The sequence below is a fragment of the Gopherus evgoodei genome, chromosome 14, assembly GCF_007399415.2.
Source record: "Gopherus evgoodei ecotype Sinaloan lineage chromosome 14, rGopEvg1_v1.p, whole genome shotgun sequence".
NCBI classification, from domain to species: domain Eukaryota; kingdom Metazoa; phylum Chordata; order Testudines; family Testudinidae; genus Gopherus; species Gopherus evgoodei.
The window spans coordinates 14,661,367-14,682,517 of NC_044335.1; the positions used below are offsets into that span (position 1 = coordinate 14,661,367).

At 40.1% G+C, this 21,151-nt stretch overlaps 1 protein-coding gene and 1 long non-coding RNA gene across 4 annotated transcripts in view; one reads left to right on the forward strand and one right to left on the reverse strand.

The window, feature by feature from the left end:
* Nucleotides 1-286: 286 nt before the first annotated feature.
* Nucleotides 287-20,570, reverse strand: LOC115634991. The gene is made up of 3 exons (XR_003996488.1): nucleotides 20,502-20,570; nucleotides 10,349-10,350; nucleotides 287-315 (listed from the first exon to the last, which is right to left on the reverse strand). It is a non-coding gene; the product is annotated as an uncharacterized LOC115634991 (long non-coding RNA).
* The window catches only part of ZNF217 (zinc finger protein 217), a 35,964-nt gene continuing 25,798 nt past the window's right edge, over nucleotides 10,986-21,151 (forward strand). The window contains exons 1-2 of one of the 3 annotated variants that reach the window (XM_030533160.1): nucleotides 10,986-11,123; nucleotides 11,546-11,612. The gene's annotated coding sequence lies outside the window, so the exon portion shown is untranslated. Of the gene's footprint in view, nucleotides 11,124-11,545; nucleotides 11,613-11,669; nucleotides 11,856-21,151 lie in introns of all 3 variants that reach the window. The other 2 variants (XM_030533158.1, XM_030533159.1) reach the window with 2 other exon arrangements.

Genomic DNA, 21,151 nt, shown 5'->3' on the forward strand with positions numbered 1-21,151 from the left:
GCAGATTCATCAGGCACCTGATTAGACTTCTTATGCATATACCATGATCCAGTTTGGATTGACGGTTGCCAATGACTATGATAGTGGAGGGATACATTTGATGTCAAAACCTCAAAGGAACATTTGTAGACTAAAAAAAATCCCATTTAGAAACATTTAAAATCCCTATGTAAGCTATGACTAACAATATTTTAGATAATAAACTGAAATAGGTGTGCATTTTAAATGTATTTTTCTCCATATATACTGTGTGCAGTGTTGTTCCTAGGATATTAAGAGACAAGGTGGATGCGGTGATATCTTTTATTGCACCAACTTCTGTTGGTGAGAGAGACAAGCTTTCAAGCTTACACAGAGCTTTTCAGACAAGAAGGTTCAGACAAGATCTTCATAATTGGTTCAATAAAATATATTACCTCACTCACTGTACATGCTGTTTCTTTATTTATTTTTATTTATCGGCAGTTAGACAGGAAAATTTGGCACCTTCATCTTTGTATATAGTTAAAAATATATAATCCCTAGCATCAGTTTCAATTGCCTGGCTCTCATGTATTAGCGTAATGCCTCAAGGTCTTATTTGAAACATTTCTTACTTTCTCCTTTTTTTTTTTATCATGGAATATTTTTTCCAATGTTGATAGGTTTTCTCTAAAACTTATCTTAAGAAAAACCTGAATCTGGGATAATATTGACATGAGTGTCCATTTAAAATAGGCTCATTAACAGAAAAGGCTAATGAAGGCAATTCTGCCTATGGATTGTTCTGAATACAGCCTAAGGCCATGTCTACATCTAAAATTTTGCCAGCGCTGGTTGTTACAGCTGTATTAGTACAGCTGTATAGGGCCAGCGCTGCAGAGTGGCCACACTTACAGCAACCAGCGCTGCAAGTGGTGTTAGATGTGGCCACACTGCAGCGCTGTTGGGCGGCTTCAAGGGGGGTTCCGGGGTAACGAGAGAGCAAACCGGGAAAGGAGACCAGCTTCGCCGCGGTTTGCTCTCTCGCGTTCCCGGAGCCACCCTGCAAACCGCAGGGAAGGAGAAACCGCTTGCTCGGCGGGTTCGGGGAACGAGAGAGCAAAACCGGGGAAAGGAGACCAGCTTCGCTGCGGTTTGCTCTCGCGTTCCCGGAGCCACCCTGCAAACCGCAGGGAAGGAGAGACCTGCTTGCTCGGGAGTTCCTGGGAACAAAGAGGCAAACCGGGAAAGAGGACCAGCTTGATTACCAGAGGCTTCCTCCTTCCACGGAGGTCAAGAAAAGCGCTGGTAAGTGTCTACATTGATTACCAGCGCTGGATCACCAGCGTGGATCCTCTCACCCGAGACAAAACGGGAGTACGGCCAGCGCTGCAAACAGGGAGTTGCAGCGCTGGTGATGCCCTGCAGATGTGTACACCTTCAAAGTTGCAGCGCTGTAACTCCCTCACCAGCGCTGCAACTTTCTGATGTAGACACGCCCTAACTTGAGTAGGTTGAGGGCCAGAATGTAGTCCTATTCAATATACTACCATATTTGTAGCAAAACCCTAAGGGCCCAATCCTGAAATATTATTTATGTGAGTGGAGATCACCCTTGTTGAATCATGCTAAGCCTCAGTCCCGGAACTTCTAGTGGGAGGATCTCTGCAGTTGCGCGTAGACCCCACTGACTTCAGTAGGGCTCCATGCAATAGGAGTCTGCCCAACATTGCAGGATTGGGGCTCCCAACAACAGACAGAGGTTTATGTTCACAAGAAAAAAAAAATCTCTCTGAACATGCTAGAACCCTGAGTTAGATTCACAGCTGCTATAAATTAGTGTAGCTCCACAGAAGTCAATGGCACTACGCTGATTTGCAACAGCTGAAAATCTGGTCCATGCATATATCTAAACAGTTTCTTGCTGGCACCACTGCAACCATGTTTACACTAACATTTCCCTGCAAATTTCCCAGCCTTGTTCCCATGCTGATGCCACGGCTGATAGCAATATTGAGAACAGGTAAGTGTAGACAAATTTCTAGTGGCCTCTAGTTTTAATGCCAGCAGCCAATCTACACTATTGTTCCTACTGTTTGTCTATACTAGAGCTCCTACTGTTAACACTACTGGTTGTCTTCTATCCGCAGTAGCGTATGGTGAGAAGTTTGAAGATAAATACTAGCAAAGACATAGCTATTGTGTAAACAGGACCTAGTATTATGCTACACTTACTGTAATTTGGCAAGATTTTCCTGTGCTATCTTTCTCTCATAAAGTATCTGCATATGATCTGGGGTAATAGAAATCAGCTGGGACCATTGACAACATCTGTGCAGATTTTGCCTCAAATCTGTACAATTGTGTGGGAGAGTTGGGCCCATATCAGTGAGATTTGGTCAGGGATTATGGCTAAACTCTGCAATTTGGCCAAGAGACTGCACATAGAAACTAATCTTTCAAGTTGCTGAGAGTTTCCTGGAGCAGCTAAGTTTGCTCAGAGCCCAGATAAAGTAATTTGACCTAAATGGCATTGCCGATGCTTAGCACTACTCAAGGTCAGGCTCTTTATTGGAGATCTCGGCTGTACAGGATTGCACATGCATGCCAGAGCATTATTACTGCACCTACAGGGAAGGTGGGGGGAAATCAAGTAAACACAACAAAAGTTTCAGGTAAAGGTTCAGGTCACTTGTCAATCACCAAAGAAAACAACCAAAAATGTTCTGAAGCAAAAGGCATATGAACATATATACAATGTTTTCAAAATGTGAAATACATCCAATGTCTATGTGAAGAATATTTTGAGGCAACTATCTCTGACTCTGATCAAGGAATACTTGTTCTCATTAATGAGCATTAGAACCAGTGGGATCTACCAATATATCATGCCTTTGTCAACTGTCATGCTAATGCCTCATTTTAAACAGTCACTCATCTCTTATATCCTTTCAAATGCACATTTTTGTCATACCAACTGCAAGGCATTCAAAAGTTCAAGATAGCACAGGAATTTGCTGCATTGGAGATCTGAGACATAAGTGTGCATGCTGAAGGGACAGCAGCGACTGTAAGAAGATAAAAAATAATAATTAAAGATAGAGCCCAGGGAATTCTTTCCGCTATGAGACTCCGGGGAGGAAAGAATGTTGAAGGCTTATGAGAATTGTAATGCCTCTTTCATTCTGTAGGATCTCAGAGCAGTTTACAAATAACACGTTAGCTTCAGTTTATGAAGACAGCTGATTAATTTTTTTATATTGTGAAAGTTATTATTTTGGGGGTTTTTTTTTGTTTTTTTTTTGTAAAAGTGCCTCTTGCATCCCATCCTCTTTGACCTAGGAATCCTATCAATAAATACTGCAGTGGCACTTCAATTGAGCAGAGGGCAGCTTCTAAGGTAATATTTTTCTAGAGTAAGACTAAGAACCTCACACATTGTGTCTAACTCTAGGGATTGCATCTCATACTAGCCTTGTGTAATCTATACCTCAAGAACTATTACAAAATGAATACTTTCTTAACTCTAAATTTAATATGCACACATAATCTTAAGTCTCTCCCTTACTGCTAATTTAAAGTAGATATATTTGTTGCTTGTTTGAATTGGTATCCCTGGTCCAGTTCCTAAAGATCTCAGCCATATCACAAAATACAGTCAGAATTAGTAGTAATTGGTTTTTGTTTTGTTTGGCATTTTCAGCCTTTGAAATGTAGAGTGAATGTACTATGAAATATAACTACAGCACTTTTTCATTTTCAGAGGTGGTTCCTCCAGAACTGGGGAGTTTTGTGAAATTTTGTGTGACTATTTCCATCATTATTTCTTTATGTTGTACATATTCTTGTAGATGTAGATGAATTTTGACCAAAAAAGAGAGTCTCTTTTTAATATAAAAGAATGCAAACAAAGCAAATTTCCACATTTGCAGTGTAAGCCATCAGTGCCCCAAAGGGAAGCCAGTTTAACAAAAGTTTAACTCTCAACAGTTCTTTTTGGTGGAATCAAATCCATTTCAGTACATAATGAGAGAGAAAAACAAGAACTGATTTTAGGTAGTTCTATATTTCACTTAGGAGAATGATATGAGCTGCAAAATTCAGATGTGGATCCAAATGAAAACCTCCCCTTTATTCAGGGTTGTTCAGATCTGAATTTTGGTATGACCTTCTTCACTTCTACTTTTGTTATGAATGTTACACATATATTGGTGGGATGTCACGAAGAAATCTGCACTGTGCTTTCTGTGTTCTGCAAACAAATAAAGAACTTCAATGTAAAAGGCCCATGAAACCAGTAACGTGTTAGGCCTTGATCCCATAACTAGTTACACATGTGCTTACCTTTACACATGCGAGTAGTCCCATAGTTACGCATGTGTTTTCAGAAATCGGTCCTTAATATTAAAAGAAATTTTTTTTAAAGAATAGAGGTTTGTAATCGTAAAACATGTTTATGTTCTTGCCTTTCTATCGACAAAAGAAAGGATTTTATAAACTAATAGGATTGTAAACCCCAAACTAATCAGACAAAAAAGAAGAGCTGGGATTAATAGTCTGTTCCCAGATCTGACTCTTGATATATAGAGTAAAGGCCATGTGATACTAGGAAAGAAAAGTTGGAATCTGACCAATAACAAAAGTTATCAGTGTCTCAGGTACTGATAGCTGAATGCATTCTGGGCAATAGTTGTGGTTTTATAATCTCCATTTTGCATATTTCCTCAGGAAGCCTTTTTTGCATAATTTACATTTTACCAATTTATTTGTATTAATTGCACAGGTACTCTGTAGTGAATAAATAACAGACTCCTGACCCCAAATATCTTACAGTTTAAAAACACAGCTCAGCAGAAAATAGAACATATGCAGACACAGTGGAATGCTGCCATTGCAGAAAGAAAGCTTTGGAGGATAGGTGGGTGGTCAAAAGCTTGAGTTTGCTAGAATAGCAAATATTTTAAGAAATATGATAGCTTGTAACCATCTCAAAGTAAACATGTTTATCAAAGCTCTGCTTGTACATGACGTATGATATAACAAATGCATTGTGATAAGTAAACAAGGAAGTTAGAGGACACTTAATATTTCAAATCTGTTAAATAAAGTTCATGCTTAACCAGAATAAAAAAAAAATCAAAGATAAATGTAAAGTTTCAAATATACAGTAAAGGTATTATAAACACACCTCCTATACTTGAAATTATGCATTTTCATTCACAGCATGTGTGTATCACTGAAAGAAACAAACTAACGTTTATTTTGCATGATTTAAAAATAAGATGTTTCATGTTAATTCACTACACAATGTAATTGAACCTACACAGTCTGGACAAGTATTAAAATACCTGCAAAGTGCACTTTTAACGACTGCAGTTCTTTTAGTCTACTAGAACGCAAAAAAAAAAAAAAAGTCTGCCTGCTGATTATAGAAGGAGACTGGTAACTGAATATGCGTTGAAGAGATAGTTACTATGCAGCAGGGAGGCACATTCTTGGTGGGGGAGGGGGACGTGTAACCTCATGCATGGTTACTGATCAGTAAGGAGCCACAGCATAAAATCGTTTTCTTGGATTAATTGATGTTGCAAAAGCCTGATTGCTTGCAAGTTTGTCATCATTGTGTCATCTGTATCTTCACTTAGTAAACCTAATCATGTGAGCATGTTAGTCAAATCTGACACTATGTCTAGCTACAAAACTGTCTCCGTAGCAGGCATTTCCTGTAAACATTCTACTGTGTGAGGCAAAAACATAAGTCAGCTGACACATGATTGGCTTTCTTATACTCCTTGCTGAAATAAAAACGTAATTTGTATAAGAGAGAGGTCAAAAAACAAGTACATAAAACATTGAAAAAGCCTTAATCACAAGAGTCTATGTATTTATATAGTCCCAATCATCATAGTATCTATCTCAGCACCTCACAAACAGAGTAAATTTCAACATCCCTGGGAGGTAGGGAAGTTTATTATCCAATTTTACAAATGGGAAACTGGTGCACAGAGATGAAGAGCAGTCTTGCCAACCTCAAGTCATCAAAACATGAATCAGGTCCTCAAAATCATGAGATGTTTTAAAAAATACGTCTTGTTTTTATTTGCCTTCTGATGTTTGAGCCTTTAAATTACATATTGGTCATGTCTTCAAGCTTTTTTCCACAACCATGAGAGCTAGAAAAAACACACCTTTAAAAAAAATGAAAGCTGAGATTCTCATCACTTGCCTCCAAGAGCAGGGGCTTTAAGAAACCACCAAACTGTGTGAGACTCACAATAACGTTGTAAGAATTGGCAACACTAACGAGACATGACCAACGTCATACAGGGAGTCTGTGGCAGACAGGGCCGGCTACAGCCTTTTTGCAGCCCCCAAGCAGTGAAAAAGAGAAAAAAGAAAAACCCAATCAACCTCCTGCTGAAGTGCTGCCGAAGACTGAAGCGGAGCAAGATTGAGCTTGCCGCCTAATTGCTGCCGAAGACTGAGACAGAGCGATTGAGTTGCCGCAGAAGTGCCGCTGATGAGGGAGGGGGACTGAAGAACCTCCTGCTGAATTGCCGCCACAGACCCGGACATGCCGCCCCAATAACTGAAAGAGTGCAGCCCCTTTCTATTGGTCACCCCAGGCACCTGCTCTCTTCGCTGGTGCCTAGAGCCAGCCCTGGTGGCGGAGTTAGGACTAAACTCAGATCTCCTAAATCCATTCCACTTTCTCAGCCACAAGATGGTACAACTGCCTAAATATTAATCTAAAGTAAGGGAGTTCCCATCCAAAATAATGATCAGACAGGTCTCCTACTTTGTGATACAGACTGGATAATTTAATTAACCTTAGATGGATTTAAGTTTGGGTAAAGGCTTCCTGTTGCTCGAGAACCTCTGATGTCAAGTGTCTCTCGGACAGTGTTTTCCCTTTGATGCACACACCCAACTCTTTACCAAAAGCTTTAAAAAGTGCTGCAATGCATTTTTTTAAATAATAGGGATGGGAAGTGGAAGGTTGAGGGAGGGACAGCAACATTATTTTATTTCTCTGTTGGTAGGAAGGGGATTATCACTCTCTGAGTTTGCTGCAGTTTTTCTAGTTTCTGACTTAACTGAATGTTGTGAGCCTATGTATCAACAAATAGCATGACACTACAAAGCTTGTCCTATCAGTCCTCCCTGTGCACTAGACTGAAGTTATCACTTCATACATAACACATGACGGTTACAGTGATTGCAGAAAGACAGCAAATATCATCAACATAAGGCAAAAGGAAGGGAAGAAAAGGGGCAACTTGTAAAAATCGTATTGCCTCATATCAAATGTAATAATGTAATATTATATGATGCATTTAACAAAACAACAGTGTTACCTTGTTCTGGGCTTCTTGATTTTCCTGAAACAATCTTTCTGTTTTCTTACTCATCACTCTATGCTGATGACCTGATCTCTCTGACCTACATTTATTTCTATTTATAATATTGATTAGGATGCTACAGTTTAGCCAGTCTCAAACAAACAAAAACTCCCAACAAACAGGTCAAGCTGTGCCAGAAGATACATGCACCCAAATCCACTGATTTGGCATTTATTTGTATTTACATTAACTGCATATCTCAAAGGCATAAGCTGACCGTACATTTTCATTTTGTGGTGCTCTTCCACACATGTAGCAAAATTTGTTTTTTCAGGCTCTGGTTCTTTTGATATCAGCAGGAAGTGCATCTGCTTTACTGGACAGCTGAATATGGTCCATGGTGGTATTCAAAATGTTAGGCCCCAATCCTGAAAACACATATATACAACTGCACAACTCATGTGAGTAGTGGCATTCATTCACAGAGGACTACTCATATCAACAAGCTAGGCATGTATTTGCAGGATCAGAGCCCAGGTCTGAAATGTATGTAGAAACAAACACTGCACGGCAATAACACAATCTTTTTCCCAATTATCACATATTATAATGAACACAAATATATGCAGCTTCTGTATTTCCTCTTAAGTCATATTTACAGTCACTATAAGTGAAATCCTGATCCCAGTGAAGTCAGTGACAACACCCCCCTTCACTTCAATAAGGCAAGATTTCATCCCAAAAGAGTTAAGGCTTAAAAAAAAAAGAAAAAGAAAAAACCCAACACGTGTTCATATGCGTCTAGTGCAAGCAATGTTGCCAACCTTCACAATTGTATTGTGTCTCATAATATATGGTGTTTTCCTGAAACTTGCAAATATGAATGCTAAAAGCTCTAAAACATTTGGAGCTGGTAGCGCTGACATGTCACACACACAGCTTAAGGCTACAGTATGCTACTTAATGCTTTGCCATGCTACTGCCATTTTGAAGTACAAGCAACATGCTGCAAAATTCTACAAAGATGCCCAAACACCTACCTCAGGCACATCACAAAATAAATAACAGCGTTAAAAAAAACCCTAATATGCTGATCCTGCAATTAAGTCTGTATAGGTCAACCACTGCACCCACACAGCACTTCCTCACAAAGTCAATAGCATGATTGAAGCTTAAAGTTGCAAAAAAAAACCCACATAAACAAAACCCTGAATAACAACCCAAAGGGTCTAATCCTGTAAATAGATACACATGGGGATATTTTGACTTCAAGGGGCTCCATGTGGACACATGCGGTCCACCTATCTGATCAGTTTACAGGGCCAGGCTATAGGAATATAAATACACTGTTAAAGATAGCCCTTGTTATCAAGTTATTGCCTTGAGCCCACTAGAGGGTCCCCCCCAGCTAGTGGCTAAAGGAGTATAGAACACAAGTAAGGAAAGTATGGTTAAAGACCATCCAGTAGTATAGCTCTCTGCTTGCCAGTGACCATCATTCCCTTTGCTCAGAGCCACCTATAAGGTAAAAATCTGGGTAGGTGAGACAGTGTATGAAACTTTTAAAAAGGTTTTTGCTTGATCCTATGTCCTTTTACTTTGCACAATTGTCAATTTTCATTTCCAGTTGAATATTGGGGCCCAGTTTAGACTAGGAAAACAAATTGTGGTTTAAAAACTGTTAGCTAACACATCAGTTTAAGTGCCTCTACATTAGAGATTGCCTCTGTTTAAACCCAGAATAATTTTAAATTTGATTAATTTAAAATGATGCAGACAGGCCCTATTAGTATCATGAGTCTGATCCAAAGCCCACTGAAGTGTGGGACTGATTTCAATGAGCTGCAACTCAAGTCTCTTAAACTGTCTCCAGGAAAACAGGAGAAGCAACACAACTGGCAACTCACACGTCCCTCACACTATTCACTTCAATAAGGCGTTAACTTCAGGGTCTAGCTGAGAATGCATTCTATTTAATTATAGCATCTAAACCACTCAGTTGGAGCTGAGACACTTAAAAATATTATTTTAACTCTCCATTACTTGCTACTTTGCTGAGTTCATTCCACTTTGGCATACATGCTAAAATCTTTTTAAAGAAATATAACAACCCACCAACTTCAGCAACTGAGCAAATATGTGAGCAACCATCACAACATGTTGCAGGAGTGTGGAATAAGCTCATGTTCTCTCTTTCTCTGTTACCATTTCTTTCCACTAGGTGTGTTCCGAAATCCTCTTTCAGTAATTTTTCACTAATTTTCCTAAGTAAGGCTATGACTGACAACACATTGTCTATCTGCTGCCTTTTTTATGTATGTGTGTTTCTCTATTGTGGAAAATGTGAATCTGTTCTAAACTTTAATTTATGTAAATTACTCTGCAGTAGCTAGTGGTCAACTGGAGCGTACTAGCAAGACAGAAAAAATAACTGTTTTCCCAGAAAAAGCAGCAAAGAGTCCTGTGGCACCTTATAGACTAACAGACATTTTGGAGCATGAGCTTTCGTGGGTGAATACCCACTTAGTCAGATGCATGGATCTGATGAAGTGGGTATTCACCCACGAAAGCTCATGCTCCAAAATGTCTGTTAATCTATAAGGTGCCACAGGACTCTTTGCTTCTTTTACAGATCCAGACTAACACGGCTACCCCTCTGATACTGTTTTACCAGAATGATCAAAACAAGAAACTAATGAAAAATACTCACATGTATGTTATTTACATTTGCTAACTTCCATTAAAATATACCATAGTCATAGTCCAAAACAATGTGCCCTTATAATGCTGCTATTGTGGACTATTTGTCTAGAATATTGTGTGTGCATCACATATATAAAGCCTTAGTGTAATCTAGAATAATAGTTCTTTTATATGTTTTGCAATTCAGGAAGATAGTTATCTTCCTGAATTACAAAACACATAAAAGAATGAAAACTAATTGGCCCTTGATTTCTTACCTGTGTAAGAGAAATATAAAAGCAAGTAATCCCATTCTTACACAGCTCCTTCAAAATGGAGTTACTTGGTAGCACAAAGGAAACAACTCAAATGGTGTTAATGGTCCCCATTCATAGCAACATTAAAGACAATTGGTCTGATTTTTCAGAGGTGCTGAGCAGCACCCGTTGAAGTCAACAAGACCTGTAGCTGCTCAGCATCTCTGGGAATCAGGCCAAAAAGGTGCAATTAGCTATTCCTTAGCACTTTAATGGTCTCAAGTCTGTTTCCATTCCCCTCATTCCCAATTATTCTGTGTATTTACAATTTAAAAAAACATTCCGCTCTGCATCTGCTCCCCTCTGCTCGCCCCATGCCCTCTGTTCTGTGCCCCTGCACCACTACTGTTCTTCCCCTTTTTGCTCCCTCCATCTCCCCTGCTCCCTCCCCATTCTGCCCCCTACACGCCCTTCATCTCCCCAGCTCCCCCTTCTATGCCCTCCATCTCCCCTACTCCTTCCCTCTTCTGCCCCTTCCTGCTCACTCCTTTTCCCCCCCCCCCACATTCCATCACTTATTCCCTTGGTTTTGGCCCCTCCCACTTGTCCCGTACGTTTCCCTAGCTCCGCCCATGTTCGAGGCGGCTGTAGGCTGCAAGGCGAGGGGAGGGGTTGGCCCCTCCGAGTGGGCGTGGTATCGGGGGCGTGGCCCTGGGGGGGCACGGCTCAACAGCTGCGGACTGAGGGGAGTAATTTATTACAAACAGTGGCCCGAGCGCGCTGGCGTAGCGGAGTCCGGGTTCCTTTCAGCAGCACCACGGCGGGGTGGCTAGACCCCCTCCCCCTCAGGATGCCGGTTGGGGAGGCGGCTCGCTCCCAGGTGAGGGCGGGAGTTCAGCTGAGGGCAGCCCCAGAGGGGTCAGAGTTGCCTTGAGGAGATACAGTATTTTCCCCTCACGAGGAGAAGGGGGGTGGGGGGCGAGCGTTTTGTAGGGGAACTACCCGCCTCGTGAGACGGAGACAGCCCCCACCGCGAGCCCCTAGGCGCGCAAGGGGGGGTGTGCTGCGTCTTAAATCGGCAAGGTGGCCCATCACCGTGGTATCTTGGCGCCTTCTCCTCCATGGAGGTGGGGTAGGGGTATTGCCCCCCCAGGTGGGGGGGCAGGTATGGCTGTGGGGGGACATAAGCCTCCCCCCAAGACATGACGCCTGAGCAGAGGCGTACAGAGGGTCAGGTGTGTAGAAGTAAAGCACAACAGCCCCCAATCTTCCCTGCCCCCTTCCCCTTTCTTTCTCATTCAGGCCCCAACTCGTGTGTGTGTGTGTCAGTTTTATCCTCTGCCAGGCAATGGAAGAGAAGGAGCAGCAGGTAAAGCAACCTCTTTCCCCCTTCTCTCTCTCGCCCCCCCCCCATACCCTCTCCAAGGTCTGATCTTCATCCCAGAGCCCCCCGGGAGGGTGGAAGAGGAGAAAAAAGAAAAGGCAGATGAAGAATGAACATATATTCTCTCGTCTCTTCCCTCCCACCTATAAAGTTGTCGCTCTCTCTGACTTCCCTCTCTGCTGCCTGGGATCACCTCCTCCCCGCCCCCCATTCTCCCTCTCCCTCTGTGTAAGTAGGTGCTTCAAACTTCCATTCTATACCTAGGTATTTGGTTTAAATATTCAAAATGTCGACCTTTTTAATCGGGGGTGGGGAGGGAGGGGAAGGAAGAGAAGAGAACATTTCTTTGTGAGTCAGGGATGTTCCTGGAAGAAGGGTTTGGTTTGTAGTGTGTGTGGCTTATCGGGGGGCGGAGGAGAAGAGATTTGGTAATGAAAAGTTTATTGATCAGTCTTGTCAGTTTCTTTTTGTTTCATCTTACTGCCTGATATGTGAAGTCTAAGAGCCTCCAGATCGTTTAGTTGGTATTGTTTCTTTTCTCTTTCTTTAAACTAGGGGAAATAGGAAGTTTTAAAAATAAATAAATAAACCCCAACCGGTTTCTACAACAACAAAAGACGTTACCAAACGAGGACAATACAATTCCTTAAGTATTTGGAGATTTGATTTCACTCCCGATTCTTAATATCTGTTGGGAGGTATTGGATTTTTTATTAAAAAAGATTTATATACTGTCTGTTCCTGGGCATGTGTGACTTGTTTGTTTGTTTTGTTTAGAATCTAGAAATTCTAATACCAAAGCAAGCTCTTCTGTATGCCCTGTAATGAGCCATCCCATAAAATATGGTGTGTGACTTCTTGTAAGGGTTTGTTTGAACTGAAGTGTAATAGTTTTGGAGTGGTAGCCAACAAAATCTCTATGTTGGGTTATTGATCTACTGATGAAAGGCGTTTGGATTTGAAAAGGCTTTAGTGTGTTTGAAGTTTATTATTTTCTTTTTTTAATGTATCGGTAGTTTATTTCTAAAATGACTTTGAAGGGTTTAAAGCTACATCAGTTTCTGCTCGGTGAGTTTGAGGGGAGGCAGCGCTTAGAAGGATCTAGTGCAAAGCGAAAATAGAAATAGGAACTAAAGTAAATGCAGTGAAATGTTTTCTCATAGAAGTATGTGAAAAGGGAAGTTTCTCTAAGTCTATATGTGAGAGAACGGGGAAATAACGCAGTTTCAAATGCAATGAGAGAGGATATCATTCTTCACATTTTATTAGGCCTTGAATGCAGGACTGATATGATCTGGGAGACACTGAAATAAAATGCCTAACTACAAGTTGAATAGCAAGCATTGACTTGCTGACCAGTGCTTACATTGTTGAGGGCTGGTTTTGTGTCTGCAAAGGTATCAGAGCATAGGGCTATGACAATAGCTTGCAAATGCTTTCACGCCATGTTTTATTACTCTTATGAGCTCTTTTATTAACTGTACTTTGATTCCCAAACCTAATACTCTAATTTGTGATCTATTTAAACATTTTATCTGATAATGTGAAGGGGCAGTTAAACTGCATTCTTCAGCAAAGGGGGAGGGAAGAGTGAAGTGGTGTGTTTTGTTGTTTTTTTTTTTTTTTTGGTTGGTTTTACCCCCCCACCCCCCATACTAGTTTTGTGAACTGATGAGTCAATATTTATTATCTGTGGTAGCAGTGCTAGTTCATGATGGATCATTAATGAGTTAGTTAATCTAATATTAATGGTTCTTCTAAATTATAGAGAATACTAGCTCTCTGATTTAATGTTTGAAATTCATTACATCTTTTGGCCTTTTCTTTGAATCACTGAAATTTCAGGTGGTGTTGTAAGTTTTAATAGTTATAAGGAGGAATAGCAAATAACTTCAGAAATGTGACTATTACAGTAATTGTCTGGCTGTAAATCAAATCAAACTTCTGCACATTCTGGAGTTGCTGATTTTATAGATATAAAAATTTGTTTTGGAGTGTGTGGAAGTTGGGTTTTTTGGAATCATTAAAATGTACATAGCTATTTAAAAACAGTAGATCTCATTTTTAGTTAAGGTTGATTCAGTTATGTCTTCATCACTTTGGAGTTGGTTGAATGACTTGATGTGAGATTAAGCACAACAAAAGAAAAGGCAGGGTAACAACAGCTGCCTTCCAGTACTGGAGCACTAGTGCTCTTAGCAGGAAGGCATTTTACCTTTTAGTATTGTGTGGTGTCAAGTAAGTTTAAATGTTCACATTTATATTCATGATATATCATATGAACAGTCTAACAACATCTCATACTTAAGTCCTGTGTGTTCATACTGATTTTTGTCTTTTTAAAAACACAAAATTTTAAGATCTGGTATTAACTACTGGATCTATCTCATTAACTTTTCAGACAAAAAGTAGCAAAACGTTCACCACTAGTTTCTACTTGCTTAGTTACTGTGTGGTAAGAACTTTAAGGTGTGTCCTTAATGGCAGCTGACGATTCTTGCAGAGAAGTCTTGTTTATTTTAGGTAGATGTTTTATACAGAATTTCCAGTGAGACAAATATTACTACATTGACTGGACTCATTCTTTCTGAAAACTGACTGTAAGGCCTAGAAGAATAATTTTTACCATGCTGTAATCAGAGTTTATTTTTAAGTCAGTCATTAAGGCTCCCTGCACGTTTTGAGAGCTTTTTCACTTCTTTTATTAAATATATTCTCAGGTACTACATATATAATATTTGCTTTTTTTTTCAAATGAGTATAGACAGGCTTAATATAAATAAGCATTCTTGACCTACTTTCTTATTTGTCAAAATGAAAAGACATTTTTGTTCTGAATAAGTGGGTGTGAAATTTTTTTCTGGGTTTGTTTACATTATGGGGTCTATTTGTTTCTTGTATACAAGGCTACTACAACAGGCTTCTTAGAATAGCTTCTAGGTTTTAGAAGTTTGGGTCAGGAATACTTGTTTTAGATTCAAAATGGATAGCTCTGGGATTTTTGCTTTGTTTTGGTAGGGAAGAAGGGTAGGGGGAGGAAGATGGGGGGGTAAGGGTGAGTGGAAAGAGGAAGCTAATAAACTTCAGCACCTTTATCAGACCATCAGACTTCATTTTGGCTTCTAGATTCCTTAAACCCCATAATTACCTTCTGAACACTTCTTACTAATCTTTAAAATATTTGACTAGAGTATCTTATTCATAATGTTAATTTTAGAGTTGCATTGATAGAAGATGAATTGCTTGGTTTTTACATGATCAAAATAAAGTGCTAAGTTATCACTGTTTTGCAGAGAAAGTGGTTTAAAAGAGAACTGGATTTCACTTGACTTTCAAAATGGTGATTACTGTAAATTTTGAGTTACAAGAATCTGAGGCTTTGTAATTAAGAAGCTCTGAGGAATGTTAAGTAAGATTTAACCTTGTTAAATGTTTCTAGTCTTTGCTGTCCTGATTTTTTTGATGCAGTGAGTAATGTCTTAGTACAAGACTTCCATACAAGATATAGAACACTCGATACTTTAGCAATAATGGTTGGTTGGTTTGTTCTTAATGTGTGGGAAGAACAGCTTTTTTCTCCATACCCTTTGGAGGTAAAGTTCCTTTCTTTAGGGGAATCTGGAAGAGGAGTGACCTTTGAACTCACTTGCACACTGCTTTTGGGATGATGAAATAACTAAGGATATTTGCCAGTGTCTTACACTTATCTTGTCTATTCTTTTTTTAATGCCTAACTGTTCAGTTGGTTTTTAATTATAGTAAAAGTAGCACATTTCTGCCACAGCGGGGCTGCCATTAGCCAGGCTTACTACCCTGTTTTTATTTTTGAGACTCCTGATTAGAACATGAGGCATTCAATAAGATACTTGTTTTTGCTTTTCATAATTACATTTGTTACTCCAAATTGTCTCAAACATGCTATTTACTTTTAATGAACTCCTGAGTATTTCTAAGGACTCTCACTTTTTGTCACTGAAGTTATCTTTAAAAAGTTCAAGAGTTCTTTCTATTTCTATTGCACTAGCAGGATTAGGGCCCCATTTTGCTTGGTACTGTACCAACACTCAGAAGGACATGGTGTGTTGCCCCAGGAGCTTTACAACCTAAGATGCAATGTAGGGAAGAGGATATAATCAAACTATGTATCGGTCTAAAATGCATGTTTTATTTATTTATATAAAAAAAATTGCATATCAACTATACCCAACTGCTTCTCAGCCTGAACTTTGTTGTGTAAACTTCTTGTAGGTGTCATAGAAGAAAGTGACTCTTGAAGGGCTTGGAATCAACAAAACAAACTGCTTTAATTTTATTTTCGAAGTGAAACAAAATATTTAAATTTTCGTTGCTGATCAGAACAGTCACATGTCAAGTTTGGTACCTGTTAAGTGGATGGCTGCAGTCTGTCTTGGAAGATTTTCATTGTGGTCATGTGACTTGATTGAGAACAAAGTTACTAATTTATTATGCATTCATATCTTGTTTTTATTTCTTGTTGGTATATTTGTTGGTGAGACCTGTGAAGTGATGTGAAGTACCTTTTTTATTTGAAATTAAGCTGGTGGTAAGGTGTTTGCAGTGTATGTGTTGGGTGAGGAATCCAATAAGAATGAATACAGGTGAGAAACAGGTTAAAAAGATAATGAGTTAAAATCATTGCAGAAGATTGGATCAGTTATCAAATGGCCTTTAAGTGGGTATTTCAAGAGAAAGCATAACAGGAAATATCACAATTGGATACAATATGTAGAATATTTGGGGAAAGTCTATTTTGATAAGTTATGCTTAGTGACTTGGGTGGATTTCTAAATATGGGGTGTAAGTGAATAAATGACTGGATAACTATTGTCCTAATAGGTACTGTATATTTTGTGCAACTAAAAGTACCAAAGTCTGATTTTGTTTATGCACAATGGCACTCTAACACTTGATTACACAGAAAAATGTTTAAGTGCAATTTCATCACTTATCACACAATATATCATATCATATATAAACTGCATATGGAAAACTGAAGACTCATCATTGTCCTTGTATCCCAACTTTACTTTATATAGTCACGTTATTTGCCTAAAACAGGTGTTGGGGAAATTCCTGATGTATGCCAAAGGTTTTTTTTTGAGGTGTAGTGGTTTGGGGGGGGGGGAAGGAGAGAAGGGGATAAAAGTGTTGGCAAACTATATGTACTAAAATCCACAATCTCATTTTGAGTATTGTGTTGGGTGGGGAGAATAGTGTAAGCTAGACATGAAGAATCATGGTTTTAACTGGTTTTTGCAATATTATGTGGTGTTTCCTTTTCTCTCTTCCCTTCCCCGCCCTCCGTAAAATAGAATTTTAAATCTTGAATTGCTGTCTAATGTTTTTAAAGGTTGACATTTTGGGGACCCTTCTTTAAAATCCTGCTCTTGGAAAATAGTAGACAATGCAGTTTAGTTTTGTGAGCTTGACATCACAATATAAAACTGAGAACTGATACTATTCTCTTATTGCATATACCCATCAATTTGATCCTAGTAAATTGATATCTCTGAGATAAGGGGCAGTTCAGAATTGTCACATCGACATCTCTTTAGAGGAAAGACAATCCACAAGTTTCTGCTATATGATCTCCTTCCTGGGTAGAAAAAGAAGGCAACTATATCTGTGGGTCTTCTAGCTATATTTCTAGTTTGTTTTTCTTAGCATCATCAATCTCTGACCCTGTGGCTGATTTGTGTAGTAGAAGTGTCTGTCTCAGAGACCATGCACTTTTTTTTATGATGTAGACAGAACACAATTTTGTATAAATCTTGAAAACCGTAGGTCCAAATTCAGGTGGTGTATGAAAAGTGATGCCCACTTAAAGCTTCTTGCTTGAGTGCATATTCTGCCTCTTCTGCTCAGATTTCTGTTGAGGGAGGGGTCTGAGTTTCAGTCAGATGGCAGCATTGGGAGGAGATTAGCATCTGCCAACACTGTTTCCTCAAAGGAGCCCTTATTCCACAGGCAAAAAAGTAGTTTCCCAAGACAAAGATTAACTTTGTACAGCTAAAGAGATCATAGAAATATCCAATCTAAAGGGATAGACGTTTCCCCATACTAGGAGCTCTGGAGAAGCTCTTGGATACGTAGGAAAGCAGTTGTGTCTGAACAGCGTAATGAGGCTTTGAGCCCAACTCGGGGAACTGCAGTTTACCAACTTTATCCATTGAGTGAGATTAAGCAAGGCTAACATCTTATGGTTAAGAAGCAGAGACGTCCAATCCTGTTATGTCCTTGTAAAGAATATTTCTCCATTGAATAAGGAAAACTAAATATAATACACCCTATGAAAGATCAGATTTAAATTCTCTTGCTTCACCAAGGCTGCCTTGTGTGGAGAGAACAATATAGCTATTTTGAAAGGTAAAGGCTTGGTGCATGAAATTTCTTGACTTAATGGAATTGTATCATCTCATGGCAGCAGTGAAATGTATCATAGGACTTATAAACAGAGTGATCAGTATAGTGCTTTCTGATGATTCTTAGTACACGTATTCACCTTTTTTCATGATGCCTAAAGTATACTTTTGTTTCATGGACTATAAGAAATCCTTCCATCATTCTGCCCAAATCTGAGAGAAGGAACAGTTGGCAGTCAGAATAACACTTGTGAACTTTAAAAACAAATTCTTAACTTGTCTAGTTCTTGGTATTTTTGCTAAAATTATATACTGACATTCAGTATTGCTCAGTGGATACTTGGATGCAGAAAGGAAGTTTGTGCAAGCCTGTCACTTCTGATCTTTAGCTAAGGAAAACTTCTGATCTTCCTGATTAAGAGTCATTTCCTCTACTGAGATGCAGAAGTTCTGTTGTCTCTCAAAACACTAAAGAGAGACTCCACACAGAGGTCTGTGTTGAGAATACCTTCAGAGATCAAATACTTGTTTCTATAGTATAGACCCCAAAATGGGTGTGGGAACTAATTCTCTGCTAATTTTCCAACTGGAGGACATGGCTACATATAACATGTCTTTGACTTGCATTTATGCAGTCTGGTATACCCATGAACTTTATGTAAAATTACAGTATAAAAAAGTGGAGAAGTTCACTAACTGTATTCACCAGTATTAAGAGATGTTTGAATATTCTTCTTTATCCTCCCTTTACCCTCAAGTGCATAGGGTATCCACCAGTTTCCACCATTTGTTTCTGTCTTTGCTGGTGTGTTCAGGCTTCCGAGTGTCCTGTTGATGGATTTGACTTCTTTCTCTATTCTACAGTGTCATGTTTCATTTTTCTCTGTTCAGGTAGTGTCCATATTATCTCTTGCCTTGGAAACTGTTAGTGACATCCTTAAAGCATGTCCTAAATATGTCCATCGTTGTCTTGCCATATTTGGTGCTTTAGATTGGTTTGTTCCACTTAAAGTTTCTGATGTTGCAAGAAATTCTTTCCAAAAGACTCCAAAGATCTTGCACAAGCATTTACGTTTGAATGACTTGATCTTATCAATTTCTGTTTTTAGTTTTCCATGACTCTGCTCTATAAAGGAGAGACAGACATGATGCTGGTGTTTAAAAATTCATATCAGCTCTTATATAATGCACACTGTGGTGAAAACGTCTGTGGATTGGTTTCTGCTCCCTCATACCCATATTAGGGCTAGTCTACACTGGCAGCACTTTAACGTGGCTTATGTGGTCATGGCAGAGCATTGCGGGAGAGAGCTAGAAGATCTAGTTGCCTGAGGGGCGTAGCTACCAGCGCTGGTGCACTGGCTACACTGGTGCTTTACAGCACTGAAACTTGCTGTGCTCAGGGCGGTGTGTTTTCATACCCGTGAGCGAGAAACTTGCAGTGTTGTAAATTGCCAGTGTAGGCAAGCCCTTAGTAGTATTGCAGCAACCCAGTGGTGTCAGACTGGACAATCTAATCACAGTTTATTTTTTAACAGTTCTTTCATATAAAGCAAAACTTGAACCATTTTTAAGGGGGTTAGTATAGTTAATAGGCTTTTAAATTTTGTTTTTAGCGGAACTTGCACATGGAGGATGAATTGTAAAACCAATAAATAAAACTTCTCCAACTGTCCATGAAGCTTAATCATATAATTTATTAGGGTTATGTCTACACTACACAGCTTTTAGTGACATGGCTGTGGTGACACAGCCATGCTGTTAAAAGTTGCATAGCGTAGCTGGTGTTTGTCGGCTCTCCTGCCAACAAAAAACTTCTGCTCCCAATGAGTGGCATTTGCACTGAGGGGGTATGGGCTCTGGGCTGGGGCCAAGGGGTTTGCAGTGTGGGAGGGGCTCTGGGCTGAGGTTGGGGTGCAGGAGGGGGCACAGGGTGCCTGCTCTGGGGGGGGCTCAGGGCTGGGGTTTGGGGTGCAGCATCCCACCAGGCAGTGCTTACACCCCGTGGCTCCCACTTGGCGGTGCAGCGTGGCTGCTGTTAAGGCAGGCTCCCTGCCTACCCCAGCCCCACGCAGATCATAGAAGGGGCCAATGCGCCCCGGTGGAGGGGATGGGACGTGTGGCTCTGCATGTTGCCCTTCTTTGTAAGCACTGCCCCAGCAGTTCCCAATGGCCACAGGTCCCTGTTCCTGGCCAGTGGGAACTGTGGGGGGCGGTGCTTCAGGCAGGAGCAGCCTGCAGAGGGAGACCCCTGCCCCCTCCCACACCTGGGGCTGTGGTGTCTGCTTCTGGGACTAGTCTGTAGCCAGGGCAGGCAGGGAGCCTGCCTTAGTGGCAGCCCCTCTGCTCCACTGGAGGGTTGGTGACCATTTCTCTAGAAAGTGGATTAATTCGGAGAAGCTTTCCTTCGTTTAAGTGCAACAGCAGGCACTGATGCACCCTTTTAAGTATAGACCTATGGTGAGTGTCACAGCTAAATACAGGATAGGACAGATTGTGTAGCATAAATAGTTAATGCATTTCAAGTGACCATTTAAGGTGAAGTGTCCTGTTAACACCCTCATGAGAGTATTAGGCTGTTTAGGCTCTCCAAGTTATAGCTATTAAACTATTACCATATTTACTTATTCATGAGCCCGTTCATTTATAAGCCAACCCCCGCGCTCTCCTCCCCACCCCCCAATGGTTAGGTAAAAATAGAAAAACCTTTCATAAGCCGACCCTATATTTCAGGGGTTGGCAAACTTTGGCTCCAAGCAGCTCCATTGGCTGGGAACTGCGAAACGTGGCCACAGGGAGCTGAGGGCTCCATGCCTGCAGACGCTCCAGGTAAACATGACAATATAGTATATATTCAATTCAGTGATTCCATAGTTTAAAATCATCATTTTTTGGTGTAGATCGGTTTATAAGCTGACTCCCGCTCTTCGGTGCATCACATTTTTTACAAAAAATATTCAGTTTATGAACGTGTATATATGGTAATTGTAATAAGATAGAGCTTGGAGATAAAATCAGGTGATATCAGTAGTTTATCTGTGGATTCATATTAGTAGCCAGCAACATAAATGGTACTGTTTCAGTAGTGCCAAAAACATTAGTTGCTTCAGTTGATTACTAACAGGATTTTTGTTCAATGCT